Source organism: Chlorocebus sabaeus, chromosome 18, assembly GCF_047675955.1.
Source record: "Chlorocebus sabaeus isolate Y175 chromosome 18, mChlSab1.0.hap1, whole genome shotgun sequence".
Lineage (NCBI taxonomy): Eukaryota > Metazoa > Chordata > Mammalia > Primates > Cercopithecidae > Chlorocebus > Chlorocebus sabaeus.
Window position 1 is genome coordinate 32,743,015 of NC_132921.1, and position 11,545 is coordinate 32,754,559.

Genomic DNA, 11,545 nt, shown 5'->3' on the forward strand with positions numbered 1-11,545 from the left:
CGTGCTGGCCCGCCAGTGCTGAGTCTAGCCCGGGTTCTCACCTGCACCTCTCTCTCCACACCTCCCCGCAAGCAGAGGGAGCCAGCTCTGGCCTCTGCCAGCCCAGAGAGGGGCTCCCACAGTGCCCTGGTGGGCTGAAGGGCTCCTCAAGCACTGCCAGAGTGGATGCTGAGCCCGAGGAGGCGCCGAGAGTGAGGGCTGCTAGCATGTTGTCACCTCTCACTAGGGACTAAGCTGTATCTTCCCAAAATTCATTTGCTGAAGCCCTGCCCTCCATGTGACTGTATTTGCAGATGGAGACTTCAGGGAGGTTATGAAGGTTTAATGGGCTCCAAAGGGCTGGTGTCCTTATAAAAAGAGGAGATAGCAGAGCTCTCTTCTTGCACACACAGTGAGAAGACTGCAGGCAGGCCTCCCCAGAAACCAGCTCTGTGGACACCTTGATCTTCCAGCTTCCAGAACTATAAGAAAAATAAATGTTAAGCCACCTAGACTATGGAACTTTGTTATGGCAACTCAAACTGACTAATACAGAGACCTATCTCATTCTCCTTTAAATCTCTCGCAGCATCTAGAACAGTGCCAAGCACACAGAAACCCCTCAACAAAGGTTGACTACATTGAATTGTAATACCCAGGTGAATGAAAGATGTGATGCTGCTGGGGCACTGGATCTGAAATCTCTGACAAATCCCGAAGCCAATCCTGATCCATGTACACCAGAGGAGATAGCCAGGGTTGGCCAGCCCTTACCCAAAACTGCAAAATACCAAAAGCTCCGAAACCAGACGGTGTGATGCCAACCCTCATTTAGCAGAAAAGCTTGACCTGACAGCAGTAAAGCTACTTAAAATTATCTCACTAGATTTTACTATAGCGCTATGAATGATTTTGATTACCAGGCACTGCCCCAGTTCTGGCAGGAAGTGTTATAAAATCTATAGTTTAGGCATCATGCCACCTTTCCAGAATTAAAAAAATAAATCAAAATTCCAAAACCCATCTGGCCCTAAGGATTTTGGATAAAGAACTGTGAACCTGTGCTATAGAGGGGGTTAATACTAACCTCGCAGTTGTCCACTCAAGGAAGACCATGAAAAACACTAATTACCCAGTGTGTAAATAGATTGCAATTGCAATTCGAACAGAATGGGAAATAGCTTTATTCTAAACTGGGGAGGTGATTGGAAATAAACCTGTTTTTTAATGTGAATGCTACAGATGCCAGTGGGGTTTTTCTTTTTCTTTTACTTTTTTTTTTTTTTTTGAGCAGTTTATTTCATCAGCCTACAAAATGTGCTGAGTACAGTTTTTAAAGATGTAATGAAAAAGTACAAAACTACCTTGGAAAATGCATCATTGCAGTTTAAAGTCCAATCAGCTTTTTATAAATTGCACTTAACAGCTGGAGAAATCAATAACAAATACAATTATAAGGACACTAAAAATTATTTATTATTATTATCAGCAGTGCTACCACAAATAATATGAATAAAATTCATTTGCTGAATGTATATAGCATATTTTTAGCAGAGCATCTCAAAACTTTTTGGTAACTAGTGCAATCTCAGCTGCGTGAACCCCCTGCTAAACCCTACGGGGCATACAGAGTAAAAATGACATAACTTCTGCCTTGGTGGAATTTATAGTCTCACTGAAGATCAAAACCTAGGACAAGAAATAATTAAGAATAGTGCAAGGCAATATCTAACGAGATACAGTGTGAAATACAGTAAGTGCATGCAACAGATTTACTTGTGCTAAGAAGACTTCAGAATTTCTATGTAGCCTGGGTTTAAAAGGGCATCTGGCTGGAAGACAGTGTTAGGGAACGTTTCTTGAGGCTGCATTTGAATAGCGGAATGCTGTTTTGTTTAGATTTTATGTTTATTTTGAGTGGCTTGGAGGAGGAGATTTTGGTGACTTTGCTTTCGGTGTACTATGCAAGTCACACTTTAGAGTCACCCCACTGCTGCTTGGGTGTTTTGGAAAAGGGAGAGGTTTATGATGGCTAGGACCATCAGTTCTGGAAGTCTTCCAGGAAGAAGGTTCACTGGAGCTGGACTTACAGGTTGGGTGGACTGTCGATGGCCTAGAGAAGGAAGAAGCCATTTGGAGTTGAGCATTGGGGCAGGTCACAGTGAGAAATGAACTTGACTCAGTTGAAGAAATCTATCTTGGGGGCAGGAGATCAGAGCATTCATTCTCAGACAGACCAGAAAGACCCATTCACAAATGAGAAAAAGGGAGTATTCTATATCTCACCAGACTTCAAGAGAAATTAATTGCCTACAGAATTTCAGTAACTGCAGACCCTATGTTGGGCATGATTCATAACCAACTTATTGCACCTCCTTTCTCACTAAGGGCACGGTCTTAACTGTATTGTTTAAACTATTAGAGGTAGTCATTTGTACTCGTAGCTTAAGGAAGAAGATGTCACACCATGAGTAACAGGCAGCAGGGTGCCGGCAGAGCCTTAGCAGTGTCCAAGTCCAGTCGAGAGGCCGTATTATCCAGAGCAGCAGGGTCAACCCCACCTTGACTGTTGCAAAATTAAATGAGATGATACAGCACAGGGTTGGCACTCCACAAATGCTAAGTGCTATCTCAACAACTGAAACATTACAGCCCATAATACATATCATATCCTTCCAGTGAAATTGTGTAATTTCCCAGAAGTGCTCAGTTTCTATTCCTAGTTAAGTTCATTCTGGTCTGGAAGAACAATTTTTTTTTTTCCCCTCAAGGATCTAACATCTTTCTGATACCATCATTATTCCTTAACAATAACAATGCACATGTGTTTGGTGTTTTGCAAGCCTATCTAGTTTTACTTGGTTCTCACCATAGCCCATAGGCACTAGACAGGGATGCTTTTCCTTTTATAAACTGATGTTTAACATGCATGCAGTAAAACGTGTCAAGTGTACAGCTCGGTGAAGTTTTACATATGTTTGCTCCTGTATAGCCCCACCAGCTGAAGATACAGAGCATTTCCAGCATCTCAGAAGGTTCTCTCACGCCCCTTTCCAGTCATTGTACCCTCAGAAATAACCACTCTTCTGACTTCTAACACCATCCATTCATCTTACCTGCTCTTGGACTTCATGTAAATAGAATCATACAGAATGCAGTCTTCTGCACCTGGTTTCTTTCACTCAACATAATGTCTATACAATTCATCATGTTGCTACATGTTTTAGCAGTTCATTCTTTGTTAGTACTGGGTAGTGTTTCATTGTGTGAATATACCACAGTGTATCCATTCTCTTGCAGGAAAAGATTATTAAACAAAATTTACAAAGGAAGTAGTAACCCAGGGCCAGAGTGACTAAGTCCCTGGCTCCGATGGCACAGGTAGGAAGGTCAAGATTTGAACTCAGCGTATTTGGCTCCAAATTCCATGTCCTTTCTAAGGTGCCACATTGAAGCAGTGCTTCTAGAAACTTTTCTGGGGGCTTGCAGAATTTTGAAGTACATGACTTATAGTCTCTTAAATCACTGGCAAGGAATAAGTAGTTCAATCAATAAGCAAAAGCAAAAAATAAACATCCCATTTTGGTGGGAATCTTCATGTGAAAATGTGGCCATGTATTTAAAATGAACACTGAGCACATGGTCGGCTTTGAACAAATGCTTAATGCTCCTGAGCCATATGGAAGAAGAGGAGGTGGAGAAGAAAAAGTCTGGGAGTGGAGAATGAATTCAATTCTCCAACTCTACATTTACAGCTACAGTGTAAGCAAGATGGGGAGAGAGGTACCATTGTTTTCTTGCAGAGTGGTCGGTCTGCTGTGGACCAGCCTCAGGGGTCTGTGTCTGTGTGTATGTGTGTGAACTTAGCATGCTACTAATCATGCCCTAATATGCATGTGGACATATACCTCTCCCTGCATTGGAAACTGAGCTACTTTGCTCTGTCCCTGCAGGACCTGGCTTTCAAGGCCTCTCTCTCAGGAGCTAGCTGTGGCCACACTAGCTGTTTTCTTAAAGGACCAACTGCAGAGTCAGATGAGAAGTGCTGGAGGCATCTTAAGAGTGATTTGTGGAAAACCGTGGAGGGAAAAATGGATCCAGGCAAGGATTTAGGACAATTAAAAAAAAATCATTTAATGGTAAATGCTACTAGTCAAATTCCAAGGCTGGGGCCAAGAACTAGAGAAATTTATGTGCAGCAAAAATGCAACGGATGAAATCGCTCAGATTGAATGCGCTTTCCCAACAATGTGTGCTAAATACAGACATTTCCAATTGCTTCTTGGCCTTTTGGCCAAGATCAAGGGTAAATACAGGTGTCTCCGCTGTCAGGAAGAGGTGGCCTCTTCTATCACTTAGCAGAGAAATTCTTTTTCCTGCAAGAGTCGTCTCCCAGCCACCCAAGTTACAATGGGGAGATAAAAATCAAGTTTTCTCGCTGTCAGTTCCTGTGTCCACCTTCAGACACCCTCCCCTCTTATGCCATTTGCTCTCTTCCCAGCCCAGCACCGAAAGCTGCTCCTGGCTGCCCAGTGGACAGGGTTCCACTCCTGGACATACACCTTTCATGCCCTTTTTCTCCCACAGAGACTTTTAGTTACCACCTCCCTCAACCTCCAACTAGTTCTTTCTTTTCTGACCTCAAGCTAGCCGTTCTCTGTCCTGTGTGCAAATGCCCTATCCTCACCAGAAATGTTCTGGCAAACTAATCTCCGATGCGGCCATGACCCAGATGTGGGCCAATACCTCCGTGGACAAATCTCCTTAGGGTTTTGTGCCACCAGAGGACTCCTGGAGATGGACATATAGGTGGTTTCCAAGCTTTTGTTGTTTCCGACTATGTTGCTGGGAATAAATCCACACAGTTGACTCATTTCTGTGTATATCAGGAAAGTGAATACATATACATGAAAGTCCATATGTATACATTTATGAGTATATCAGGAAAGTGAATTCCTAAAGTGGAATTTCTGGTCAAGGGAACTTGCATTTCGATTTCCGATAGTGGTTTCCATGTACCCAGCACTATCCCAGTCCATGCTACTGATTAACTTCAGAGAGAAGGGGCTGGCTGATTGATGGTTCCAGGGCTGAGTTACGGGAGGACAAACTTGACCCTGTCATGTTTCTTGAACTCTTTGGTCTAGGTTTCAAGTCACACTTTATTTTAATTTAATGTAATTTTTTTGAGACAGGGTCTCACTCTGTCACCCAGGCTGGAGTGCGGTGGCACGATCACAGCTCACTGCAGCCTTGACTTCCTGGGCTCAGTCGATTCTCCTACCTCAGCCTCCTGAGTAGCTGGGACTATAGGTGTGTGCCACCATGCCCAGCTAATTTTTTCATTTTCTGTAGATATGGGATCTCACTACATTTGCCCAGCCTGATCTTGAACTCCTAGGCTCAAGTGATCCTTGTGCCTTGACCTCACGAAGTGCTGGGATTACTGGAGTAAACCACCACACCCAGTCTCAAGTCACACTTTAAATATCAGAATATTTGTTGACACATATGCAGGGATTAAAAGGCATAAAACATCACTAGACTAGTCAGCAGGATTACAATTCGGCCATTCCTGTGGCCTCACAATGCTTCCAAGTATCTATAAAACCACCCAGGGTAGCATGAGGCTCGCTTGATCACCAGGATGTGGGTAGAATACTTGAGTGCACTGTCCACACGCCCAGCCTGGAATGTTCTAGCAAACATTTTATCCCATTTCTTACCTCCCAGATGAAGCAAGTGGCATCATGTTCATAAAACTGTATCTTCAGTGGTAACAAAAATAAGTGTTCCATTTGAGGGATGTGATTTACATAATCACATTTGGTGGCGTAAGAGTGACAGTTCACAGTGCTGCTTTAGTGTGCCTTGGGACATTGATTAAGAATCCCTAATGATGGGTGCTGACGAGTTGATGGGTGCAGCACACCAACATGGCACAAGTATACATATGTAACAAACCTGCACATTATGCACATGTACCCTAGAACTTAAAGTATAATAATAATAAATAAATAAAAATAAAAAATAAAAAGAAAAGAATCCCTGATGCTAAAGTCAAGCAGATCCCCCCTGGGGAAAGCAGGAAGTCTGGAAAGGTCCCAACAATGCCTAACGGGAATCCTGACAGGTGAGCAAATCACAGCAGCAGGAATCTGGAAGCAAGATACAGGCAGGTCCAGGCATCAAGGAGAATCTGCTGCAAACATTGGGACCAAGTCATAAAACCTGGGCTTACAGATAAGATCAGAGATGGAGGAAAGACTGTGATGAGTAAGGTGAATCTGGTCTCCAGGAAACCTGGAAATAACATAGGGAATTGAATAAAGATGAGGGCACTAGAGACAAGAGAAGGATTGAATTATATGACCAGACCGACAGAGGCTTGTTGTAAGGAATAACACAGGATCCCAACTACTGGAAGTAAAGTTCAAGGGGAGAGGAGCATTGAGACTGGGTGGGACAGACCACTTACTGACTTCGCGCTTAAAACTGTGCAGCTCCTGGGGCCTGGCTTGCTGTGAGCGGTTCCCAGGGTTTGAGGAGTGGCGAGCCAGGAGCTGGACAGTTACTTCTGCAACCACTTGTGGAATAAGCTTTAAGATCAGCTTGAGCAGGAGTAGCAAAATGCTTGAGTCTGATGACAACTTAGATGTGTGAGGATTTTTCAGCCTAATTTATGGAGTAACACATGTTGAAATAGAAGGAGACCATAAACTTTTAGCTAGAGCATAAAAATGTAATCCTAAATGATATGCCTCCCCATACTCCCAGGCTGCCAAGGATGGGCATGCAAAGATTACTGGAGGCACCAGCAGGTTGGTGCTTACAGATGGCTCTGGAGGGGAGGCACCACCTCCCTCTGTGTGGGCTCTCTTGGGACTAATCACATAGTGACGTTATTTGCTTTTTCTCACTAGCCTGGGAGCTCCCCGGGGTAGAGGCCCTGCCTATCACTTTTTTTTTTTTTTTTTTTTTGGTCTTCAGTGCTTAGCAAATACCTGGCTTTAGAAGTGTTCGTTGAATACATGGGTGAAGAAAGGAAGGAAGACTTTGTGTCTTACAACTATGGCAGCTGGCCAGGCACGGTGACTCACACCTGTAATCCCAGAACTTTGGGAAGCTGAGGTGGGAGGATCATTTGAGGCCAGGAGTTCAGGACCAGCTTAAGCAACATAGGAAACCCTATCTCTATTTAAAAACAAAAGAAAACAAAACAAAAACAAAAAACAAAGAGAAACAACAACTCCAGCCCTGTATCTTTGTCTTGGTGGAACAGAACTGCCATTGGACAAAACCACCCTCAGACGTCACCTGCTGTGGGCTGAATTGTGTCTCTCCATAAAGACATGTTGAAGTCCTAACCCCTAGTACTTTGGAATGTGACCTTATTTGGAAATAGGGTCATTACAGATATAAATGTTAAGATGAAATCATTCCGGGGCTGGACACGGTGGCTCCCAGCCCTTTGGGAGGACGAGGAGGGCGGATCACCTGAGGTTGGGAGTTTGAGACCAGCCTGACCAACATGGAGAAACCCCATCTCTACTAAAAATACAAAATTAGCCGGGCATGGTGGCACATGCCTGTAATCCTAGCTAGTCGGGAGGCTGAGGCAGGAGAATCCCTTGCACCTGGGAGGCAGAGGTTGCGGTGAGCTGATATCATGCCATTGCACTTTAGCCTGGGCAGCAAGAGCAAGACTCTGTCTCAAAAAACAAACAAACAAACAAAATCATTCTGGATTAGAGTGAGCCCTTACTCCAGTATGAGTGGTGTCCTTATACAAAGCGGGGACAGAGAGACACAGATGCACGAGGTGAACGCCATCTGTGACAGAGGAAGAGACTGAAGTGCTGCATCTAGACAGGAGGCCACAAGGACAAGGGTGGTGGTCACACCCAAGAAGCCCAGGAAGTCCAAACATAGTGGGCAGACCCCCAGAAGCTGGAAGAGGCAAAGACAGATTCTTCCCTGCATATTTCAAGAGGCTGGCCCAGCTGACACCTTGATTTTGGACTTCCAGCTTCCAGAACTGTGAGAGAACAAATTTCTGTGATTTTAAGCCACTCAGTTTGTGGTTCTTTGCTATGGCAGTCCTAGCAAACCAAGACGTCATCCAAACCACCCTGCGTGCTGGAAAGAATCAGGCTGGAGTTGAAGAAGTCCCTGCAAGTTAGAGAATAAAACGGCTTATATTTTAGCAAGGGGATTGGGGAAAAAAATAACCAAATAAATACATAATATGCTAGACAGTGATCATGGCATAGAGGAAAAGAAAGGGGACAGGGGATCTGGAGTGCCAAGGGGCCATGCAATGTAAGTGAGGCAAGCAGGGAAGCCCTCACTGAGAAGACCCCCTGTGAAGGTGAGAGGGCGAAAACCTTGAAGCCAGGAAAGGCAGAGGCACTGAAGCTGGTCAGACCATGAGGCATTCAAGGAATAACAAGGGGGCTGGAAAGGAGGAGATAATGGGGCTGTTGGAGCCAAGCCGTTGTAAAGACTTTGCCGTGTACCCTGAGTGAGATGCTGTCTGTTTCCAGATCCATGAGTTGGATCTCACTCAGGGTACAAGGCAAAGTCCTTACGAAGTGAGATGGAAACCCTTAGAGGGCGTGTACATGGGGAAGTCTAGAAAACAGGAAGGAGAATTCCTGGCCAATGGCATGTCTGGAGTTAGGAAGTGTTCGGAGCCCTGAGATAGGAGGCCAGAAGGACAAGAGTGGGAGTCACACCCCAGGAACAACACTCGGCCTGGGGATAATGGAGAGTTATGACCAGCCAAGTACAAGAAAGTGAAATAACACTCAGACGCACAGGCGTGAAAATGAAAATATTAATGTTGGATAACTTTGTTCACACATTTTCCCTTTAGGTATTGTTCATATTTTAATAATGGATACCTAGAAATACAAATCACCATTGAAAAAGAATAAATCATTTCCCCAGGACGGACAAGAACCAGAGCCAATGTATCTCTTCATAAGCTCCAAAGCTAAGTTGATTTACGCAAAGTTTGAATATGCAAACTGGTAGTTTCTGCACTTTGACATGAGCGCAACTTGATGCACACTCTGTAAATAGCACTTGTTAAATAAGTAACATTGGAAAGAGCTAGAGGAATCCTTCAGCTTAAATATTCCATCTAGACTTATCTCTGTCGGTCCTTTTAGCCTTTGGATCCCCCAGCCATGGAGGCTGCTTGGCAATAAACGACACCAGGAGAAACCTCAGCTGTGTGGCTGCTCTTTGTGTCTGTACCATACAAGGTTTCACCTCCATGGAGTCAGTGCAACTGACATTTTACATCAACCATGTGAGCGACACTCTTCTAGCATCTGAGAGTTTAGCAGTGAGCAAGACAGACAAGCTCTCTGCTTCAGGGAGCCTATGTTTGAGCTGAGTGGAAGGGGTAGACAGGAAATTACGAGGTAGAAATAAGATTATTTTAGAATGTGAAGTGATACAATGAAAGAGAAATGGAGAGGATGCAATAACAGATAAGGTTGTCAGAGGCCTTCCTGATTGTGTACTATTCTGATTAGGCTGGAAAGATGAGAAACCACAGGCTTGAGGGTTATAGGGCCACTGCGCCTATAGGGCCACTGCACCCAGTCTATGGATCAATAATATTTTTAAAAATAAAAATTAATGCAAAAAGTCCACAAAGCATGAAATATCAAAATTTTAAATAAAGACAGGATCTGGCAGTGCTGTGCTCAACCGTGTTGGAATCAGAGGCCAAAAGAAAACTGTGTGTCTGTGTAGACATGCCTTAATGTATTTCTTCAGTGGTTAACTTTTTCCAGAAGTAGCTATTGAAAATATTATTGGGGAGTTTGCTTCATTAAAGCCAGTGAAATTATACTAACTTCTGGTTTTGTTATTATGCAGTTAAAGGTTAATTCAGCAGGCTTGAGGTGTCCAACCCTGCACATTCCAAAGAAAGAACGGACCCTTGAGGCTCCCAGGAGATACAACCTGTGAGTTCTTGGAATTCTGCCTGATATGAGTGTCTTTGTCTTCCTAGAGACTTGGCCTACCCTAGATAGCGTCTTATTTTTTACTTTAGAGATGGAGTCTCACTCTGCTGCCCAGGCTGGAGTACAGTGGCACAATCATAGTTCACTGCAGCCTCAAATTCCTGGGCTCTTTGCCTCAGATTCCTGAGTAGCTAAGACTATGGGCACATGCAACTATATCCAGCTAAGTTTTTAAATTTTTTGTATAGACAGGATCTTGTTCTGTGCCCAGGCTGGTCTCAAACTCTCAGCCTCCAGCAGTCCTCCTGCCTCAGCCCCTCAGAACCCTGGGATTACAGCATGAGCCACTGCACCTGGCTTATCCCAGATTTATACTAATGATGTAATTTTTGTTGAAACCTGTTGTTGTTCACCCAGGAGCCAGGGCCATGCTGTATTCATTTTACCTCTGGAGGTGGGAGAAATGAAGACTGGCCCCCAGTGAAAACCTTTCAAGTTTGGGTGAGCTTCCCTGCTTGACAATACTTCCTCCATGTTGTCACACATTGCTGCTGGGAGAAGTACGTGCTCTCCCTATGATTCTTCCTGTTAAGGACAATGGAAGCTTATGTCTGGTCTCTTCTGGACTCTGCCCTGTGTACTTTTTTCCTTTGCTGACTGTAATCTGCATCCTTTCATTGTAATAAGCCAAAACCATGACTATAACAGCTTTTTTTGAGTTCTATGAGTCCTTCTAGCAAATCCTCAAATCTGGAGTCCTGGAGACCCCTTAACACAAGTATAATAAAGTATTTACGCTTAAAATAATGTGCATTATAACAACCCACTTTATAATTTTTCAATATTTTTTAACTCCTTTAAGATCCTGGGAAAAGTTAACCTTTAAAAATATACAGCTGGGGCTGGGTGTGGTGGCTCACGCCTGTAATCCCAGCACTTTGGGAGGCTGAGGTGGGCGAATCACCTGAGGTTGGGAGTTTGAGACCAGCCTGACCAACATGGAGAAACCCCGTCTCTACTAAAAATACAAAAATTAGCCGGGCGTGGTGGTGGGTGCCTGTAATCCCAGTTACTGGGGAGGCTGAGGCAGGAGAATTGCTTGAACCTGGGACGTGGAGGTTGCAGTGAGCCGAGATGGCGCCATTGCACTCCAGCCTAGGCAACAAGAGTGAAACTCTGTCTCAAAATACAAACATACACACACACACACACAGCAAGGCATGGTGGCACATGTTTATAGTCCCAGCTACTCCAGAGGCTAAAGCAAGAGGATGACTTGGGTTCAGGAGTTCTGGGCTGTAGTGCTTTATGCTGACCAGGTGTCTGCACTAAGTTTGGCATCAACATAGTGAACTCCCAGGAGCTGGGATCACCAGGTTGCCTAAGGAGGGGTGAACCAGCCTAGGTCAGAAACTGAGCAGGGCAAATTCCTGATCGAGGCTGTGAACAGCCACTGTACTCCAGGCTGGGCAACATAGTGAGACTCTGCCTCTTAAGAAGAAATACAAGGCTGGGTGCAGTGGCTCATGCCTGTAATCCCAGCACTTTGGGAGGCAGAGGTGGGTGGATCACCTGAGGTC